Below are 22,907 nucleotides of genomic sequence, written 5' to 3' on the forward strand. Positions count from 1 at the left end.
AGATATTTATATATTTGTTTATATTTACATCATTGCTGAACAACAATTTAGTTTGCATGTGTATTTGTATGATGGTTAGCTTGTTTAGTACTCATTTCAATTCTCCTTGAGTAAGATCATTCAGGGACAAATGTGGCATTTTCGTCTCCCCACAGGTTACACATTCACCTCCAGAGCTGATAACTGTAGCCGGAATGCCTGTGACGGTCTGAGATGTATTCCCCATACTACCTAGAAGTAGTAGCAAAACTAGGAGAATTGGTATTGAATAGATCTGGGTTCAAAACTTGTCTATGGCATTTACCAAGTATGTGGCTTTAGCGTTCTCTTCTCCATCTTTAAAAATCTCTCAAGGGGATGTTTTGAGTTTTAAATAAGTTGATGTATATGAGAAGTCAGCAAAAGAGTATGCCATATAGATGCCCCATAATCACTGGTTTGAGTCTGAATCAAAAAATGAAAACCAAATGACTAATGCAAGGTCCCATATAGTGTGAATGGGTAGCTGATGTGGAAAAAGAATAAGAAGGTAAACAGGAATGGGAAGCCTTCCTTTTTCTTTTTTGGCTAAATAGCACTGATCCTTCCCTGCTGCTTTGTTTGATAGATTAATTCATTCTGAAAGGCTTTAAAGATGTCTGGTAGGTAGCTAATAATCAGCTTTGAAAAACAAATCATTGGCCTTTCCCTAGCTGTCAAAGTCCCTAAAAAGGAAATTTGCATTTCAAATGGCTTCTAGTTTACTTCAGAACCCGAGTGTAGACTCCTTTGAAGCTATCTAGAGTAACTAGTAAGTGTAATTTTTAATGGTTTATTAGTTGATAAACTATAATTGGCATATAAGGGTAAGAGCTTCAAAAGACAAAGTTACAGTCAACTGCCCATTAATGTTTTAAGTCAATCAATACAGCATTTATTTAAAACTGGAAGCAATGCCATTACCCCTCAAGAAATTTACATGTTGATGCAATTCATAACTCCATCAGAGCTTTTCAAAAAGATGGAGAAATTATAATAAATCACAATCCATGGGTAAAGAAAGGCCTTTCCCCTTGCCGATTCTGAACATTTGAGACACATATTACAGCATGTGCTTAGTACCCAAATACATGTATAAATGTAATTCTCTTTTCATTTTCAAATGCTAAGTGGAAAAAAAATCCATGTAGTATAAAGGGAACAGGAAAGAAAGAAAAAAAAAAAAAAAAAAAAAAACACTTGGTGTCAAGTTGGATATGCCTCTGATGTTCCCTTAGGAAAAATCTCCTTTTTTTCTAATGACATTTCTCATTCTGATGAACTCACTTTGTTTAAATTGTTTTAAAGCCAAGTACGCATTCTGATCTCTCAAAAATAAAATCAGCACAAAGATCATTAATTAGGGAGCCTGAAATATATATATTTTCCCTTCTCCTCCAACATACACACTTTTTTATTGACAATTATATAGTGGAGAAAGAAACCAACATGAATGTAGTACTAATATTTATTTCGTGGGCCCTCCATGTTTCTAAGAATACCCTGTGAAATTGACATGTGGCACTTGGCCCACCCCACCCACCCCCACCCCGACCCCTTAACAGGAGTTGATGGAAAAGCCCACAACCAGGAGGAAGGATGTTGGAATTGAGTTGTCAAGCTGTCCTGGATGTCTTGTACAAACTGAACAGGCCAATTTACTGCAAGGCTGCATAGGCTGAAGGCTCCTATCTCGCCTTTACAGTGCTTTCTCATGTTGAGATTATCCTCCTGGACCACAGTCTCCCTTCCCAGCAGCTTTTCGGTTACTCCTAGATGCCTTCTGATTAGCCTATCCTGTCCTGGGTAATAGTACCGTGTTAATCCTTACCTTGTGACCAGCCTGCTTGGCTAGGGAGAGGAGAGTCTCTTGCACAGCAATCTGAAAAGCAACAGCTTTGTGTGTTTGGTGATATTTTTGAATCCTAGTGGTGATTTGATTTCAATGTCTTCCCCTTTGTAGCTCCAACTCCTGGCTTTCGGGATGAAAACAGGCAGGCTTTTAGAAAAAAATTGACAACTTCTCCCACACAAATCCCTGAGTTTCTTTGCCTATTACGAACCTCTCGGAGCGTGGGGGTTGCTTTGAAATTCAGCTGTTCCGGCTCTGCCCTCCAGGTGGCAGCAGTGCCACACCGCAGAGGCTCCAATCCCCTCGTCCCCGACTTCAAGTGTTAATGCAATTGACCAATCAGTGCTAAGATGATGGGAGGTAATTGGGTAATTGTATTTTACTGATCACAAGCAGAGAAAGGGAAGGGAAAAGGGGAAAGAAAGAGGGGCAGAGGAGGAAAGGGACTGCAGTCCGAGAGGAGGTTTGGGGAGCTAGGACCCAAAACGTCAGGACGTGGCACTGGCTGGGAGAAAGGCTGCCGCGGGCACAAGGAGCGCATTTATTTATCGGGGGAGAGCGGGGAGGGCGGGGGGCGGGAGGGGAGCGGGCGGGGGAGGAAGAGAGTTGAGGCCGGAGTGGATGGAAGGGGACCGGGGTTTCTGCCGCGCAGGGAGCCGCGAGCCAGGGCGATGGCGCTAAGGACGGCGCGGAGCAGCTGCGCTCCCGGGAACGCGTCTCCTCGCGGAGGACCCGCCAGCGTCGGGAAGGTCTGCGCGAAGAGAGACCAACTTGTGGCTCCAAAATGCACCCGACGCAGCTGGAAATGAGATCAAAGCTGCAGTTTCCTTCGAGAAGGAGGCGAGGAGCCCGCGATTAGGGATTTAACAAAATTCTCAACCTCCTTCGTTCCGTTTTCTATTTTCCTTTTTTTCTTTCCTTATTATTACGATTTCTAAATTTGCCTCACACCCCGTCGGTCCCCCTCACTTCGCCTTGCCCGTTTGAAATAAAAGCCCAGTTTGAACTTCTTTCGCCGCGGCGCCCCCGGATGCGCTGCCCGCTGATGGAGGAGAAGGGGACCCCGGGGCTGGCGGGGGCCACCGGCGAGGGACCGCGTCACGCGTCTCCCCCGTGATCCCGGCGCTGATCGCGGAGTTCTGCAACACCTGGAGGGTCTGGACCGGGTGCCGGGGGTGGGGGCGGGGACAGAGGAAACGAAAGCCACCCCGAGCCTTAAAAAAAAGAAGAAAAAAAAAAAAAAGTAGCGGGGGGGGGGTTTGGGGAGAGGAATGGGTTTCTTCTTGACAGCTGACGGAGCCTTGAAATTTTCCTCCACTACCCCCGCCCCCGCCCCCGCCCCCGCCCCCCGCACTCCATTTAACGTGAGATTATGAAATTGCAGAGGCGGTGGAGGGAAGGAGACAGGATATAACAGGGAGTTTGGAGGGAGAGGGGAAGGTGGCTGGCCGGGTGGCTGAAATCAAAAATCCAATTGCGCACTGGGTTGTGATGAGAAATCTAATCAGATCTTTGGAGAAGGGGCCGGCCGGAAGGGTGGCGAGTGGGGGGAGTTGATCCCCAAATTCTTCGAAGGGGGAGCAAGGGGTGAGGAATCAATGATGTAAAAGGAGACTTTTTCGGTGGCGGTGGCGGTTGGGTGCCTTGCAAAAATGAAGGATGCGGGACGCAGCTCTCTCTTGGAACCGAACGCCGTGGATAAACTGATTGTGCAAGAGAAAAGGAAGGAGGAAGCTTTTCCTTGTGAGACCTGGATCTTAACACAAATGTGTATATGTGCCCACAGGCAGCCTTGAAAAATGAAATAAACCAGTGTCGGACCCACGGGGCTTGGTGTGTTCTGACATAAATAAATAATAATAAAACAGCTGCCCCCCCCTCCCCAAAGGATGATTGGAAATGGAGAACGGAGGATCCACAAAGAAAAAGTATGTTCGTTTTTCTCTATAAAGGAGAAAGTAAGCCAAGGAGATATTTTTGGAATTGAAAGTTTGGGGCTTTTTTTTTTAGGAAAGTAAAGACCTGCTATGGTGGTGTTTTCTCTTCTTTTTGAATTTCCCACAAGAGGAGAGGGAATTAATAATACATCTGCAAAGAAATTTCGGAGAAGAAAAGTTGACCGCGGCAGAATGAGGCATTGATTGGGGGAGACAAACCAGCAGAGAGCACAGTTGGATTTGTGCCTATGTTGACTAAAATTGATGGATAATTGCAGTTGGATTTTTCTTCATCAACCTCCCCCCCCACCTTTTTTTTTTTTTCTTTCTTTCTTTCTTTTTGGTGTCAAGATCATGCGTTTTCGCTTGTTCTTAACCACCTGGATTTCCATCTGGATGTTGCTGTGATCAGTCTGAAATACAGTGAGTGATCCTTATTTTATTATTTTATTGATGAAGAAAATGCACATTAATTTAGCAATCCCGGTTCCTATATCCCCTCACCCCTTTCAGTGTGATTTTTAAAGACCTGGCTGTTGGGGGCCAGGAAATAAGGAGAGGGTGGCCCAGGCATATGTTCCCTCAGCTTGTGCTCACCAATGAGCCGGTTTGTTATAATGATGCAGGTTGTCTGCATCCTGGGCAAAGGCCTTTGCAAATCTTCACCAGGGGAAAAAAATCTCCCCAAGAAAGGCGCTGCAGTGTGGGGTGCCTGTGCTGTGTGATTGACACTCTAGAATGCCTTTAAGTTGCAGGGCAGCCCTGGAGTTAGATGCACAAATGTTTAGCCATTGGAAATCGAAGGGACCCAATTTAAATTTCATTATCCAACCTGACATTGCAGATCAACAGAATGTATTAACACAAAAATATGATAATACACCGAGCAGATGAAGGATGGCTTCTGGCTTCTGGCGGGTGGGTGGATTGAGGGAGGGTGAGTGGGCATGGGGGAGGAAGTGGTGGAAAGAGGTGGCTGCGTTTGCCCCATATGTATTGCACACACATGCTCCAGTGTGGTCCTCAGATTACCTAGGTTCTCACCCGTGCTAATAAAGAGAAGGAGGACCCACTTCTCTTCAACCTAACCTCCTTCAAACTAACCACTTCTTTGGATAACGGAGAGGCTATACGTAGATCGAAGGTGGCTTGGGCAGTTGGCTTGGGTTTTGCCAGAAACGTTTCTAACATCACCAAAACGGGGCTCTTGAGAAAAAAGGCAGAAATCTACTGTCCTGTGGCAACTTAGATAAGGAGCTAAAGAAAAGGTTTGTGTGTTAAGCCCCAGTGCTTCTCAAGTGCCAGCTTTGTCTTGGGAGAGAGAGGCCACTAAAGAAAAATAAGAGAAGCTTGAAAATGCTTGGAGAGCCTGGGGGCCTGTAGGATCACCCCTCTTTCCATCTCCTGTAGGATCACCCCTCTTTCCATCTCCTTCCTCCTCCATAGTTTCCAGGGTCATGGAGCTGGCTTTTAATTTTTTGTTTAACAGAACTCTTCCTCTTCATCCTTCTATATTCCTCTCGGGGGCCTTTTATCAGAATCATAGACTCCTATAACTTTAGAGCCAGAAGACTCCTCAGAGGTCTCATGCCAATAAAAGGAGGAAACTGAGGCCTAGACAAGCTATAACTCTGGGTAACAGCCAAACCTTATGAGACAGGTGACTCACACAAGCCTTAGAACTGCAGGCAAAAGTCAGTTTGGGATCCAAGCCGGATAGGAATCAACCGTATATGACAGGGCTACTTCTGTCCCCACAGCTGCCATTTTTATCTAGAAGGGTCAAGGAAGGAAACTGTCCTGAGAGCTTGAAGTAGACTCCTATTACTTTGGACCTTAAAAGTAGCCCATCTCCACTATTCATATCCTTTCTTAGATTTTTTTTTTTTTAATAGCAGAGCTCAGATAACCCTAGTTTTAATACTACTAAAAAAAAAGATCCTCAACTCTGGTATATCCCAAAGGAGATAAGAGGTAGAAATCTCCTGGGTCCCTTCTTGGTGTTGGGCACATTTAATCTGGTGAGTGGTGGTCCCTGGAGAGTCATTAAGAACCATGGAGTTAGATTTATATTAGAGAGATCATAACAGAAACCAGAAACACCCTGCTAAAAGCATCTGAGTCTGTTCCTACACTCACATAATCTATTCTTATCCTTTTCATTACTCCTTACTAAACTAGCCTACAGCTGAGCACTTCTTTAATTTATTTTTCTGGGCACATGTTTCCTGTTGGGACACAGATCGGGCAATAAATTTACCAACCTATGAAAATAATCGTGCAGGATTTTCTTTTTCTCCTCTGAGTCCTTGTAGGTTTCAGCATATCTTAAAATTCCTTGCAGGTTTTCTGCAAGGTTTTCTGCAAGGTTTTGTTTGCTCGTTTGTTTTGTTTTTACGTGACCACAATGAAGTCACCACTTGTGATCATAGATTTACTCAAGTTATCTCAAGTTTCTGCTCAGTTGCAACTTAGCACAGGTGACAAAAGAGAAAAAGGAAAAAAAAAGTGAACTTTGATTGTTTTTACTGGACAGCTCAGCTCTGGGCTTCATGTGGGAAACCCATCCAGTCATGCAATCAGCCTGGCTCTGCCCATCAATGGAGGTCTCCCTTCCTTCCTTTCTTCCTTCCTTCCTTCCTTCCTTCCTTCCTCTCTATTTCTTTCCTCTCTCTCTTTTCTGGAATTCAGAATTTCTTCACTGCTGCTCCAATTAGATCTCAGAGTGTGTCCCTCTCCTAAACCTTGTCAGCTCCTCTCTGTACCCTCCACACCTGCAAACTTTTCTGTAAAGAGAGGGGAGAAAAGAAGGGGATGGTGGGGGAGGGCAGACGGAGAGAGAAAAGGGGTATAGATGTGTTTAAAGTCGTGGGCTGAAACGTGTTCTCCCACTCACCTCCACTTAAACGTGTTTTTCAGATCTAGAGATGATGGAGCATATAAGGGTGTCATCATTTTCCATGCCGGTGAGTCACTTCACCAGCATTATAGTTAGGGACATGCCAGCTTGGGGGTTAGCCCCTTTCTTTTGGCGTTCAGAGTTGGCCTAATACTTTAGGCAACTTGCTCGTGGCCTGATGGAAGAATTTCGACCATGTTAGACTAGGAAAGTTACCTCACTGCAGCTTATCTCAGGGCTGAGGGTCGTACCCACTGAATAACATTCCTGAGTAGATACTTGTATACTGGGATTCTGCTGAGGGCCACAGGCCCATAACACTACTGGATTTTGCAAGTTTTGAGGTTGCCTTTTCAAATATCTTCCCCTCTCTGACTTAATCACTGTGCCCTTTGGGCAATATCTTTAATTTCTTTGACCCTCAATGTTCTCATCTGTATGGTGGGGATGATAATGTCAGCAAGTTAGAATTGCTTTGTGACTTGAAAGTAATGTTATGCAAAGCCCCAAACACAATAGACCCTCTGAGGAAGGCTGTTAGTTATGGTTGTTCTTGGATTAATTTGGATTAACTTGCTGGGGAATTAATAGAGGCTGGCTGAGCACTTTACCAGTTCTAGTTGCTACACTTGAGAACTAGGGAATGCGCAACTGACCTTACAGGAGTTGCCAGATTCTTCTTTTGATGTCTTATCAGGACAGATTGACTGTACTAGATCACTTTAGATAGGAAATGCTGCTTCAAGCCTGAAGCTGAAAATCAAGATTTTCTCCTTAAGTTACAGAAAAATAAATCTCAGCAAAAATAATACTTGAGAGAGATTTTAGCAAAAAATAATGCTGTTGTGTATACTTTCGGTCTAAAAGTTGCATGTGATATAGCTCTTGTATGTTAAATGTATAATTTTAGCTATAAATTACATTGTCTGCCTCTGGCATGCTCAAAGTAAAGACAGGTTTCTAGACAATTATATAACTTAAAGTAGCTAGTATAAAATTCCATTAATATTAAGGCCCCCAAGTCCACAGTTTGAATGCATAGCCTTCCTAATTATAATGAATTCTATGTTAGTTGAAAATCTTCACTTTATGATAGGATAAGGGCCTGACAGGGGAATGAAATCAAGAGTCCATGTAGACATGCTTGTCTTCTGCTTTGTGTGTTCAAATCTTCCAACATCAACTTACCAGTGGTTTTCTGAGGCAGCCAGTCACGGTCATTGCTCATAATTTCATTGTCTACAACAGCAGCCCTGTGCTGTGTCCTTTTTGTCGACATGTTTCCAGAGACCTGTTCTCCGGGGGAAAAGGAGTCCTACTGTTTTAATTATTGTTATTCTTGATATCTTATCTGTGGGTGATAACGGGAAAGTCAGGCTGAGGAATTGCCCACTGGAATTCTATACTGTTTTCTTTCCAATTAGGAAAGCGGTTTGAAATCTGTGTTAATTTTGGAAAAGCATCTTAAAGCTAATCATTTTCACTTCAGTGGAAGTTCTTACCATTTCATAAATTTTACTTTTTTGGGTGCTTCTTAAAGGTGAAATGTGGACTCTGGTGTCATAAGTGAATTTGAATATTCAGCTTTCCACTGGGTCATGAGTGTTACATGCACTATCTAACCTCTCAGAGTCTGTTTGCTCATCTGTAAACTAGAGGTAATAACACCCGTATAGAACTGACTGCCATGAGGATGAAATCAGATCGCGTATGTTACGTACAGTAGGCATTTAATAAGTGCACATTTAAATTGAGCATCTATGATTTCAGTTTCATGCATAGTTTACCAAAAAAAAAAAAAAAACCCTGATATTGTCTTGTTTGAGGGAAGCAGTTAACCTAAATTCATGTTGCTATAGATTTTAAAAAGGAGAAATACATTAATAGGGTCAGAGTAACACAAATGGGTACAACTATTTTTGGCGAGATCCTACACTTTTTTTCTTCTAAGTTTTTATTTGAATCTCCAGGTCCTCATCCTGACAAGTGCCTTCCTTAATCCCCATCACCTATTTCACCCACCCCCTCAGCCTCCTTCCCTCTGGTAACTGTCAGTTTGTTCTCTATAGTTGAGAGTCTTGTTTCTTGGTTTCCCTCTCCTCCTCCTCTCTCTCCCCGTCCTCCCCTTTGCTCATTTGTTTTGTTTTGGTAAGATAACACGCTTTTAAAGTGTATTTGGGAGTGCTTTAGTGAGTGTCATTCCCTCAGGAAACGACTGAAGCATACCTTGTGAATTATGGAAAACATACTCTGTGTCCACGTAAACTTTGTTTAGGTTGCCAAGTACTTTGTCACACAGACATAAAAAATTAATGATTTATAAATGGTGTCTTGGAGGAGTCTCCAGGGAGATCAAGACTCTCTTGCCTCTTACTGTTTCTTCAAAAGGATTCCTCTGGGGAGATGTAAATTTGACAGTTGAAATTTGGGCGGGCAGATCCTGTGGCTGAGACAGTGTGCTTGTAACGCTCTCTGACGGCGAGGGTTGTATTTGTTTTCTGGCATGTTTTCAGCATCTCAGAAGAGTGTCTGACAAACAGTGTCCATGCGGTAGATAGTCTTTGAATGGCTAATTGAATTTGGTTTGAGACATCCCCTCCAAAAAACTCAAACGCATGTGTATCTGTGTGCTCGCACCTGCCTACCAACATGAAACCTGGCTTTCAGGAATCTAGGGAGGCTTAATGAGAAATGCCAATGGCTATACGGACTCTGTGTGTGTGCGTGTGTGTGTGTGTGTGTGTGTGTGTGTGTGTGTGTGTGGTGATATCTGTACCCACACATACACACAGATTAAGCATCTATTGAGTGACTCCCTTATGTTGGAAATCTTGAGGTCCGAAAGTTGGGTGATACAGTGTATTTTTCCTACTCTTGATGCTATCAGTAAGGGACTGTAACAATTTGTTTGAGTCATTTTACCTCGTTTAGGTCAGGTTTCTATTCTCCTCTATTAAATGTAAAAACTAAGGTTTCTTCAAGCTAAGATTTTTGGATTCTGAATTTATAATTGACTACCTAGGAATTCAGGATTTCTAGAAACTGAAAATATTAATCCCTGGTCTTGGGATACCAGTTGTTAAAATGTAGAGTATAATATTCTAAGAGGAAAGCAAAATGAATGTTATAATGGTAGACACGTAGGATCAAAAGGTGAAGGAAATCTCTGAAGTGTTTGTAGGGGAAATATAATGGGATTTGGAATAGATGGACATTGAATTCCAAATTTGTTTCACACCTGTTAGCTGGTGGATCCTAAGTAGAAATTAACCTTTCTAGGCCTCAGTTTCCTCAACTGTAAGAATAGAGATAATTTTTTTTTGCAGTTATTTTGGGAGCATTGAGATGTCTATGCATTTGGCACATGATCAGTTCACAATAAATGCTAGCTCACTTTCTTTTCATTGAAATCTTTGGTTATTTTTCACAGAAATGGGAACGTTTAACTGAAAGTCTCTTGAGTGTTTTGCTTTATATTTATACTGAATATGTAAATGAAGGATTTTGCCAACTTACCATCAAAGTTGGTAATATTACTTTTGATAATGCTGCTAATGTCAGTCATTTTTATAATGAAGTCTAAAAATGATGAAAAAACTTATGTAAGACGAATAAACTTTTATTTCAACCTTGGCATCAGCTGATGGTAGATTTCTATGCTCATGGAAGGAAGCTTTTAACACTTATGGAGATCATGAGGATAATTTCCTGATAGCAATGGGAACTACCATTTATTGAGCATTTGGTATGCACCAGGCACTGTGTCGAAATTATACAGCTTTCTGCTTAATTCTCATCTAGAGAACTGAAACACAAAGAGGCTAAATAATTTGTCTAAGGTTATACAGCAACTAATGAATGCAGCTAGAAGTAGAAGCTATATTTCTTCTGGCTTTAGAACCTGAGAATCAGTAAATTCAGGCTTGCTGACTTGGTAACAAATAAACTTGCCAGCTCACCATCATCTAGCCTAGTACTCAGTCTGAATATTTTAATTGAGATTGAGATGGCTATAGTCTTCGTTTTCCCTGTTTCTTGAAACAAAGGTTATACCAAGATGCTCAGGTCACATACCTTGCATATTGTTATCAGTCTTCAATAATGTCCAAGTGTGTCCCTAAGTGAGAAAGGGACAAGTAAGAAACACTTGGGGAAAATTGCCCTACCTCACTCAACATACTAATAGAACGGCTTTGCAAATTGCCCTGAGAGTATCTGGAAGTTCAAAGCTGTATGGGAAATGAGGTCAATGTTAATATTAAGTTTGGTGTTTAGTTACAATATCATACAAACCAGAGATGCTCCTAATGGGAGGCACCCAATGCCTGATCTCAGGTCTCATCATAATTGATCTGTCTGTAGCTGTCGATGCCATTACTACCTCTGGCTTTCTGAAACCCCTCCAGAAGTTTAAGGTGCTGCTCACTATCCCTTCCTTTATTAATTTCACTTCACCCTCCTCCAGCCTTCCTGTTGAAGGCTTCCTCCTTTGAATCTATTCTACTCTACTCTACTCTACTCTATTCTACTCTACTCTACTGTATTCTATTCTGTTCTCTCTGCCTGTCTGTCTGTCTGTCTCTTCCTCTCTCTGCATTCTTAGGAGATGTCACCTGGGCTTATTTTAAGAGATGACACTAAATCCTTGGCCTCAGCCCCCCTTGTGGCTCCTAAGTCTCCATTGCCAGCAAGCTCCTATTCACTTATCTGGTCTGCTGTAGACCTTACAAACTTAATACCCCAACTGTAACTGATTGTTTGCCCTCCGGAAGCCTATATATTTTCAGTTACAAATGATATCAATACCTCTTTTACCTCCTTCATATCCAGTGACTCATCAAATCAATCATCAATCTACTCTCTGTCTTAAACTCAGCTCTTTTGTCCCCCTGCCTGGATTCCATTGTTTCTCTCCTAGATGTCTTCTGATGACGCCAGCTCTTCTTCAGTGTAGTCCATTATTCATTCCTTCTTTAAAAGGATCATCCTAAGAAATAAATCTGGACATCCCATTCTCTATATTCTATAAATACATTTACAGGATAAAATCAAAATTCTTCTCTTGATAATAGAATCTGGCCAGCCTATTCATAGCAATAGGAACTACCTTGCCTGCCTAATCTACTGAGTATTTTATTCTTCTGGAGATACCCTAGGCTAGTTTTGGCTCAAACTTCGTGAGACCTCATCCATGTGCCTAAGATATACTCATACTTCAAATCTCACAGCAAATTATCTCCTCTGGAAGAAACCTCTCCTGGTGTCCTCAGACCCGCAGAGTCCCCCTATCCTCTCTATACACCAGCATTTTGTTCAGAGATCTGTAATAGCTTTAGGGGCACCTGGCTGGCTCAGTACATAGAGCATGCAACTCTTGATCTAAGGGTCGTGAATTTGAGTCCCACGTTGGGTGTAGAGATTACTTTAATAATAATAATAATTAATAATAATAATAATAGCTTTTATACTGTTATAACACCTATTTATTTGGCTAAAACCTACAAGACTGTGACCTCTTTTAGGATATGGGCCTCATCTTACTCACCTTGTCATATCCCGTATCTAACTAACATAATGGACAGGAGTTCTCAATGAGTTTGGTAGCACCAACAAATGAGTGGACTGATCTAATGATCTAACGCATTTTTAGAGTGAAGAAGTTCCTTCAATTCAGTTTATGGTGTAGGCCATCATTTTTCCAATATTTTCACCATCGGAATCACCTTTAAATATTTTTTCATTTAGGGACCCAATGTGTCAGAACTACTTTGCAATTTGTTTCTCCATTTTCCCTAATTGAAAACATATACTTGCCAGTCATCCCTCTAGAACTAACCCAGGTAAGCATTGTTGCCATGACTGAGCCATAAACTGAGCCAAAAGGAAAGGGGTTTTAATTACCATATGCAATTGTAGGAGTACCTGCATGATTTCTAGTTGGCTTTTTGCAATATTGGTGATAGCTGTCTTTGAGGATAGCCGTTGTGAAAATAGTTCTATAAATATATTTTAGTGTGAATTTTATGCTCTAATTTATAGGTGCCAAGAGGCTCACTATAGGCTTTGCCACGCAGACTCTTCGGTGGCACTGTTCACAAAGCATATTGTTTATGAAAAGGAAGGTGTTCCTTGCAGTTGGACATTTTGCACAACCTGTGCAGTTATATGAAGTGGCCCTTTTACTCATGAGTGACTATTGGAAAGAGACTATGCCTTTTAATTTTGCGTATTGCCCAAATATGGACTCATGCAGTGGGAGGATGAAAAAAGATGGTCTCTTTAGTGAAAATGCCTGGATTATAACATTTGGTGGGTTGTAGTCACCTTTTACACCATGGAAACAGCTGACTTTATGGAGCCTGGTATATCTCAGAAGATGTTCCAGCATCATGTTTCAGAAGGACACTTCCTCCCTTCATAAGAAACAGAAGACCTGGATTAGATGAAAAAAATAAGGTGCTAAATGGTAAGACACTGATTATGGCTTTATTTTATTCTTCAATGTTTGAATGTAAATCAATGTCTTGAATTTGTTGAATTCGATCATTTCTTTTTCCTTTAGACTTTTTTTTTTTAAAGTTTTCTTTTAGTTGTAGTTCTTTTTTCAAGTTTAGGGATTACCATTATTAATTTCTAATAATAGTAAATAAGAGCATTAATACCAGTGCTTCACAGTGCTTTTTAAATCTAGCTATACCTTTGAATCCTCTCAACAAGATTTTGGTCCCAGAACTTCCAAAGCAATACCCTCTGCCTAGTAACTCCATCCTTTGTGATAAAGCATCGGGATCTGGTATGCGTGGTGGTGGGAGAAGGGGTGGTGTGCAAGGGAAGTTTCCTTTAGAAGAGCAAATGCTAAGTTTGGTCTCTGCTTCTTGCCAAATTACAAACTGCTGAGACAACACTGTTTTCTTGGAGAGGTCCATTTGTTTTATCCAATCAGTTTTGGCCAAGTCACTTACGGGATGTGGGAGAATGTAGCCATTCAATGATATTCCTGTGTTTGTTGCTAAGGTGGGTATCTGGGATGGGGATTGGTTTCACAGATTAAAAAAATAGTAAATAAGGTCTTTTTCTTATGACTAATACTGTCCTCCTGTTATTACAGTCATCTGTTATTGTGATGTGGTCCTTCCTAGAACAAGTTGATTGATTGATTTGTGATGTTTAAAAAGGTGTGCTGTTGTTGATAACTGCTGATCATTTTATAGTTTTTTGAGCCTGAGAATTGTAGTACTATTCACAGGACAGTAGACAGGTTTTCTTGAACCGATGACCTAATTATGATGGTGAGAACTTTAGTAACTAAGTATGCAGAGGTTTTTAAAAAGGTGCGTGACATTTCAAAATGTAGACACGAATGGTTTAAAATGCAATGATTTACAATTGAACGGTTGACAGTTGAATCTGAGCCAGATCTCGTATTGTGCTGATTTTACAGCCTTACATGGGAATGAGGGGAATGGGGGAGCCGGGGAGGTGTTCCACTGACAGATTGAGATTACCATGAGCCTGGCTGTTCTGATCTGGGCAGAGAGAATGCTGATAGTGTAGTTAGCTGGTCTCTAGAGAGACTCACCTGAGAAGGGACCAGAGATGTGTGTGGCTGAATGAATTCAAATGCATTTTGGGGAATGAGCCAGGGGACTGCTTTCTTCTAACTGAAAAGGCAGAAAGTCAGAAGCCACCCTAAAAGAGTTAACATCTACACAGTGGTGTTCAGGAAGGCAAGAATGGAACTATAAAGGCTTTCTCTGTATTGTTTGCACGTTGCCATGGCAATAGTTTCCAGCAGAAGTTACATGTTTTTTTTTTCAATTCCCCAAAGCAGCAAACAGCCTTCCCCTCTCCTTCTCATCCTCGCTTCATCCCTCCCTGTCTCTCTCCATCCTTAGTCCTTACCTCCCCCTTCTTTCCCTCCTCTCTCCGTCCCTTCTTTTGTTCTCACTTTCTTAACTCACTCCCCATTAACAACAGAAATATTCCAACTCCATGAGGTTGGTTTTAGGCAGAAAGTGAGTCAGACATACAGCCTTCTATCTGCGTTTCTGTTTTCCCCGTCTGTTTACACGTTAAAGACCTAATTAGATAGAAGCTGTGGATGGAAGCAGGGTTGGGGCTTTCCCTTGTTGGTAGGACATAGAACATATTATAATGGTTGGTGTTGTGGTGATATGTTAATTGGATGGCTCCAGGCAAGTGCAGAGCAGCAGTCCCTGACAATTAGAAAGAACAATGACTTTACTATGAAGGAGCCCAGTCTCTTAACCAGTGGAGGGATTAGCATGCACTGCCCGTCTGTGGAAGGTTCCCGTAGACCCCAGGAGAGATCTGCAGTTGGAAACGCCTCCTGTCTCTTTAAAGCTAGGTTGCTGCCTCTCCACTGGCTTCTTTTACTGCCAAAGAAAGTGAAGTGAGGGGACAGTGAGAGATCTGGTTTAGTGGGGGTAGGGTGGGGGTGAACCCTGTCGCATGCAGACCTGGGCCATAGGATAGATTGCAGGAATGTTAGGAAGAAATCTTTGCCTGCTTAATGCACGTGGCCAGTGAATTGTGAAATGGGTCTCATTAGAGCCTTTCATATCCCGGCATGTGCCAAAGTGCTTTGCCGGCACAGCGCCATCACTTCACGTCCTACCCTGCTGCTGTTCGCTGCGGCCAAGAAGGGACAGAGGCTCTGTCTGTATTAAAGGCTCCAGTCCCATCGCTCTCTGTGCACTGTTCATTGTGAGGTGCCTCTGGGCCTTTCAGTCTGGCCGGGGATGAGGCTCAACACATCCCCTAGGTGTTTGCAGTGAGGAAATAGGAAGGATTTGAGCATCACCGATAGGTTTGAGGCAGCCAGTGGGTGCTGACACCCAGAGGTTCCCTCTCTTTTCCCCGTGAAAGCTGTTTGTCGGCTCCCCTGCAAATATGCCCGGATACTCACCTGAAATGGAAGATGGGTAGTTCAGAACCAAATAAGTCATGAGGGACCTTTGTGTTATTGGATACTTTTTTGCTTTTTCTTAGATTCGTATACTAGAGATTTTAGAATCCCTTTTTATCTGCCAAAGCATAGCTCCATCAGTAACGCTAAGAGCTGCCATAGGCCGAGTACTAGCTACCTGTCAGGCACTCTGCATATCTCTTATTTGGGACATATGATGATCCTACAAGGTAGTTGACGTAAAAGCATAGACATGGGAGCCAAATCAAACTGAGCCTTCTCACTTCTTAGATCCTTGACTTTGGGTGATTTACTTACTCTTTTGAACCTCACCTTTCTCATCTGCAACATGGGAATAAATACAGTGCAGACTTATGAATTATACTTGAGGTAATGTGTGTAAAACTTTAAGCAGGATGTTTGCACATGAAAAACATTCAAGCCTTTGTTTGTGAAAATATGAACAGTGTTTTCATATAACAGTGTTATGAAATAGTCACAAGGCATGTGCCTCAGGCAGAACAAAATTAAAAATAATTAAGGGCTGATAGTTTAGTGAAAAAGGAAAAGTCATTTTTGAAGATGAGTTTCTGAATTTGAAATTGTGAAGTTTCTGATATTTTGGGTATAACTGACAGCTTGGAAAGCAGAAAAGATAGAATCATTGAAATAAATTTTTGTTGCATTTGTTCTGGATAGATGGTTTCCATCCATCCATATTAGGGTATTTTTGGTTTGTTTTTGTGGGGTCAGTCTCTTGGGTTTTACATCAGTTATGATGCCTTAAATTGGAAATAAGAAAAAATAACACTAGCTTAGTTAAGAAAAAAGAGAATTTATTGGCACACACAATTGAAAAGTACTGTGGTACATAGAGTTCAGGCATGGTTTGATCCAGATGCTGACCATGTCATAGGAGCCCCTGCTCTATTTTCTGTGTAATTCTTGTAGCTCAGCCTTCTTCCATGGACCATTTTCATCCTCAGACTGTTGTTTTGCATCCTGTAATTCACCCACCAAAGAAAGATTCACAAGTTTGTCCTACCATTTCCAAAGAGCATCCTAAGATCTACTCTAACCGGACTTTTAGGTTATATGCCCACTCACTGACTCATGATTGGCCTCAAGGGAATGGAACTGACAGTCAAATACATATCCAAATGGAATTCAGAAGTTATCAAGAGACAAGGGGAATTAGGTGCTGGAGAGATAATCACAGATAAATACCATGGGTCTAATGGTGGAGAGTGGGAAGGATGAGTTGTTATGCTTCAGACAGTAACTTGCTACAAGGGTTACTTTTGTTCATACTTGTCTGTAATCCTACACTGTGTATAGGTATTGAAGTTTTAATAACCACCTAAGGAGTTTTGTTCTTCCAGCAAATCATCTGGCTGTAGCCATCAATTTTTCAGAGGAACAACTTCATCTGCCTTCATGCTGTTTCTGCCTTGCCCCTTTCATCTCTTAGGAACACGTTTTTGTTTTTGAATGGGAGTTTACAAGCTTTTCTGGAAGTGTGGAAACAAAAACAAAAACAAAAGACTCCTCTTCAGGCAAGAACAGTTCATCGGTAGAGGTTCTTTAAACCGCCTCAAACACCCATGTTCCTGGTCACCTGCACCAGCCAAGGGTGTGCTTCTATCCAGCTTTGATTTCATTTAATTGGTCACTACAAAGATCGCAGCAGTGACATAGTCCATGCCCAAACTCTCCGTTCTGCCTACCCAGAGATACTAATCCATGTAATACGGCACAATGTCCTTTGCTCCTTAATATAAGGCAAGGTGGAAGAAATACTTACTGGGCTTTGGATACAAATATTTGTTAAGGTGATCCATTTAAAGACAGGACTGCTCACCGAGTTCAAGGACTGGGAATTATTATCTGTGGTCCTCACACTGTGTGTACTGTATCGTGCACACTGTGGATACTTTACTTATACTTACATAGTGGCCTGCTTGAATTGAGACTCTAAGCAAGTCCAAATGCTTCTCATAAGAGCTGTTGGAGAGCAAAATGCTGGTAGAATAGGTAGGACCTAGAGATCTACAATAGTGAAGAAGACACCAATTTATTGACCACCTTTTATATAGTAGAAATGGTAGTGGGTTATTTTTCATGTTTTATCTCATTGTACCCTTGCAAAAACTACTATAGTAGTAGTAGTAGTAATAATAATAATAATAATAATAATAATAATAAAATGCAAAAAATGACAGTAATAGTTGACACTTGTTGGTCTATTGTTATGTGTAAGCACTGTTCTAAATGCTTCACCTCTGTAATGACATGGATCCACAAGCAAATAGGCATGTTTTTTTTGTTTGTTTTTTGTTTTTTTTTTTAGACTTGAGGAAAGCAAAGTTTCAGTAGGCTCAGTTGACATATCCATGCCACAGAGCTGATGAATGACACAGCTGTTTTGAAAGTTTGGTCAGCCCTGTGCTTTTTCTGTTCTGCTAGGCTGCCTCTCACATGAGTCTACTTCATATAAACAACAACGACAACAACAAGGACAACAGCAAAACACCACTTAAACTTGGTTTCTTTAAGTGTAAAGCAATCAAAACACCAAGAGCTGTAACTCTTTCCATTAAACCTCACTTGTTTTTGAATTTTTTTTCTGTGTCCTTAGCTTTGCCAGTCTGTTGTAGTAGTTTTTCAGACTCTAGTTTGGTTGAGGGCAGCTGCTAAGGCACAACTCTGGATAGTTGAACTATATCAACCATTTGAGATCACGTCAGGTAAACTACACGAGTGTTTTTAGGTGGCCTTATTGTTTGTCTTCTGTTGGGCAGAATGAAGAAGCATTTACTACCCCCCCCCCCCATGGTCCCTGGCAACTTTGAGTATCTCAGCAGATACTAGTGGTTGGTAGGCCTTCTTCCTGAAGACAGTAGGACACAAGCATCACATGCTTAGCTGCATACGGCTCTACTATGTATTTCTTGTCTCATTGTAACCATCAAAAGACACCCTCCTCTGTAGATAGAAAGGGGTGATTGGGTCCTTTCCTTATAGTCCCTAAGACTATTCTATCCGACCAGCATGGTATGCTTGAGAAGCCAAAGGGGAGATAGCTCTGGGACACTGTTTTTGCTGCCTTTCCCAAGAAGCCGCTAAACAAAATTGCTGTCCTCAGCATATCCAGGCATTGGGCCAGTTAGGAGGCAATGCCCCAAACACTTTCCTTACTCATTCACTGTATCACACGTCTTTCGCTTATGACACATACAATGCAAGAGCACAGAAAGCGAGCACACACACAGCAATTATAGGCTCTATGGACACAAACACTTGCTCATGCGTGCATGTGCGTGCGTGCGTATGCACGCACACACACACACACACACACACATACACACACACACACACGCATGCATACACATAATCCCCACCAGTTTATCTTAGTGTTCTGAATTCCCACATGACTTCTGAAGGGCCTCTTAGAGCCTTGTGCTATTCATCTTTCTCTGTGATTCAAGATAGAGAAAGAATGCACACAGGGCAATAGATTGTGGATTCAGGGCCTGGTTTGACATCTGAGAATTATTCTCCTCATTGCCTACTGTATATTTGACCCAATATCCTCTGTTTAAAGAATATGAAGTGACTGTAATATCAGTTGCGGCTTCTTATCCCCAAATCTAATGCTTTTAGAAACAAACAGAAGAGGCTTTGGTGCTTTTCACTTTTTTATGATATCTGAACAATTGCTTCCTGTCCCTGGGGGCTGACAGACAGAGTAGTTCTTGCTTCTTGTTGTCTCCAGAATATGCCCCTTTCCTACCCTAACTCAGGCTTTTAGTACTTATCAGGCCCGGATAACTATAATCATGCCCTGATTTGCCCTTCTCCTCCCCATCCACCTTTATCACCAGTTATTTATTTTCCAAAGGCATTGCTGTTCTCCTGGTAGCAAACCCTCACCTGGAAAATAAATGCCAGACCCTGAAATCTGGCACTGCTCTAGAGGGCCTCTCTCTCAGCTCTTTTTCTCTCAACTTCAGTATATATTTCTAACCATATTGTTGCCATTTCCTACACACTGCTTTGTATGGGCAATTGTTCTATGTACCTATTTGTTTCCTGACCTGGGGTGAAGGCTCCCTGAGGTCAGCTCCTTGACTGGCACTTCTGTGTCCTCCCCTCCATGCCTAACACAGAGGAGCTACCCAATCTATCTTCATAGCAGGAAAAACAAAAAAAAAGTTTGGCTTCATAAGCTTCCAACTCCCAATCTTAAACAAAACAAAACAAAACATTGCTTTCTTTTTCATTATTTTTTTCATTATTTTTCCTAATAGATGACCTCATAGACTCTACTTGGGGCTAGTCAACCTTCTCTACTAGGGGCACCCACCTAGCAGCATGCCGTCTTTGCAACAAGACGAACTCTGCTTTGCTGAGTGTCCTGTAGGATTCCTTGAGAGAGCTGCTATTCAAAGAGCAGTAATTCAGACCCCTAGGTTTCCTGTTGCTGTTTGCTTAGCAGGGATATGGAACTCCATAGGCAAAGCAATACGCTTCTGTGGGCAAAGGCATGCTTGTCTTCTTCACAAGCTTCCCTACTTCTGTTGTTCCATAGCGCTGACATGATAGATGGATTTCCCAAGGGGCACATTCATGTGTACATGATGTTTCTTTTTCCAACTTCTTGTTCTGTGACAGTTATAAGAGTGTAACGAAGTTGCAGCTATTAATGTTTTAAATCTCCTGCCTGTGTTTGCCCATTATTCAGATATGTAGCATTGATTTCTGAAGCTAACCCACAAAATGGGAAGGTGTCATGATGAGGTTTGCAAAAACAAATAGGGGAAACAAGCAAAATGTAGTGAATTTAGCACAAAAGGAAGCAGATAGGATTTACATTTTCTTTAATGTTTATTTATTTTTGAGAGAGGGAGAGAGAGAGAGAGAGAGAGAATGGGGTAGGGGCAGAGAGAGAGGGAGACAGAATCCAAAGCAGGCTCCAGGCTCTGAGTTGTCAGCATTGAGTCTGACGCGGGGCTCGAACTGACCGCAAGATCATGACCTGAGCTGAAGTCGGCCACTTACCCTACAGAGTCACCCAGGCACCCAGCAAATTTATATGATTTAAAAAGTTGAACTTTTTTTTCTTTGTCATTTCATAGGGTCAAATGCCCCTCCCCCTTTTTTTAAAGGTGAATGACTATGCTATATATGGCATTATTTTTCTTCTAATGTCATTACTTGGCAAACTAAGTTATGTTTATGATGTGTGACCTCCATGTCTGTCATTAACTTCAATAGCTCAATAGTAGCCTATTGACACTACAATAAGATATAAACACTAGAGTCCTGGGAAAAAACTTTGAACAGGTGGTTGTAGGTAAAATAGAAAATGTCAGTCCATATCACCATAGCATTTTGATAATGGCTTTTTCCCACTGTCAAATGCCATTGTCAAAGAAAGGTAACATTCTGATGCTGCTGCTCCTACTTTCTGGCTATTGGACGCTAAGCAGGTTACCTCCCCTCTCTGAGCCTTCTGAATCTATAAAATGAAGAGTTTTGATTTAGATGCTCTGTAGTGTTCCTTTTAGCTCTCTCTTTCTGAAGTCTAAGACATTTCACGGAACTATTTGCAGGTAACAGGGCTATATTTGCCAGAGAGAGTGGAAATGCATTTTTCTTCTTCCCCTTCTCGTATATTCCCGATGGCTAATTTCCTTTCTGCACATCTTACCCTCCTCTGCCTTTTTTTCCCATCATGCTTGTCAAATGTATTTCTTTCCTCTCCTATCTATGTCTAGCCAAGTCGTCCACATTAGAGTTGCCTTTTTGTGTGTGTGTGGCTATTCCGCAGGGTAAGCACTTCATTTCAGACTTGCTTCCACTAATTAACTACGAAATTAAGTAGGTGAATTCATTGATTCAGCACTTGGTTTGATGTTTATATTAACTCATTAAAAGGGAAACCCTGGATGTGGCCAGAGGCTTGACGGGAATCTTTCCCTCCCCCTGAAATCTCCTTTGACTTCCCACACTAGATAGCTATCTCGCTGTTTCTCAGAAGTATTCATGCATCTGGGGAACAGCCAAATGACCGATACTGCAGTGGGCAGAATTCCATTCTTTGTGACTTTGTGTTTAGAGAAACAATCATTGCTTGTTCTTCTTGACCTTGCCCTGCTTACTGGCCACTGCTTCAATTCTACTTTTCATATACCTGGTGAATACTCTTTGGATGCTTACTGAGACTTCAGTGATATCTATTCCATGCCAGATGCCCCCGTGGCCACTGCCCGCCTGGCCCCAAGCCCGTGAGGAAAGTAGACCTCCACAGGGGCTGAAATCCTCACCTCCTTTCCATCAGAAAGGACTTATATAAGAAACTGTAATAGGGTTCCACACCTCGCATCAGAGCCATCTGCTGGTTTTCAGGAAAAGTATTGACTTGAAATCTATTTTCATGTTTGTTTCCAGGAATCACATTTTGTTTCATTCTTTTTTTCTCTATACATAGTAACCGCCAGTGAATGATAGGTATGGTGACCATTTGCCACGGAATTGTGCTTACCTACTTTTTTGACATTTTTTTCCATTTATATAGGGATTCATGTCTTTTTTCAAATCTCTGTAAATAGTATCTAGCTAATAATATATGTTGTATGATAAAATAGAGTGGAACATGGTTTGTAATAGAGTAGCATCCGTTGTAAGAGAGGCTTTTCTTGGAGCCTATCCGGGCAGTTCAGTTACTTGTCTAAAGTAATTGGATTAAAAGAAAAATGTACTAAATTTATGTTTCTGATTTTCTATACCTTCTGTTCCTTGCACCCCTGTTAAGAGTCCTGAACTAAGGGGCGCCTGGGTGGCGCAGTCGGTTAAGCGTCCGACTTCAGCCAGGTCACGATCTCGCGGTCCGTGAGTTCGAGCCCCGCGTCGGGCTCTGGGCTGATGGCTCAGAGCCTGGAGCCTGTTTCCGATTCTGTGTCTCCCTCTCTCTGCCCCTCCCCCGTTCATGCTCTGTCTGTCTCTCTCTGTCCCAAAAATAAATAAAAAACGTTGAAAAAAAAAAAAATTAAAAAAAAAAAAAAAAAAAAAGAGTCCTGAACTAAGTGTCATTGTCTCTAGACAGTTCATTTATTTGTTCCATGTGTAGTGTGTGCTGATTGATAGCATAAATTGACCTTATCTTCCCATTGCTGCATTGGTAGTAGCCTCTGGTGATCTCCCCCAGCACTGCATACACACCTCTGCCATGGCACTTATCGCATCCTTTAGTAATTACATGATTATTAA

The 22,907-nt window shown here is 41.8% G+C and overlaps 1 protein-coding gene across 10 annotated transcripts in view; it reads left to right on the plus strand.

Annotated features, from left to right (window-relative positions):
* The window catches only part of LRRC4C (leucine rich repeat containing 4C), a 1,194,683-nt gene that overhangs the window by 1,026,142 nt on the left and 145,634 nt on the right, over positions 1 to 22,907 (plus strand). For 4 of the 10 annotated variants that reach the window (XM_060606424.3, XM_060606417.2, XM_060606425.2 and 1 more), the window contains exon 1: positions 2,457 to 4,230. The exons of 5 other annotated variants lie outside the window; for them this stretch is intronic. The gene's annotated coding sequence lies outside the window, so the exon portion shown is untranslated. Of the gene's footprint in view, positions 1 to 2,456; positions 4,231 to 22,907 lie in introns of those variants that run through there. One more of the 10 variants, XM_078433381.2, reaches the window with a different exon arrangement.

The sequence above is a fragment of the Panthera onca genome, chromosome D1, assembly GCF_046562875.1.
Source record: "Panthera onca isolate mPanOnc1 chromosome D1, mPanOnc1 haplotype 2, whole genome shotgun sequence".
Taxonomy (NCBI): Eukaryota; Metazoa; Chordata; class Mammalia; order Carnivora; family Felidae; genus Panthera; species Panthera onca.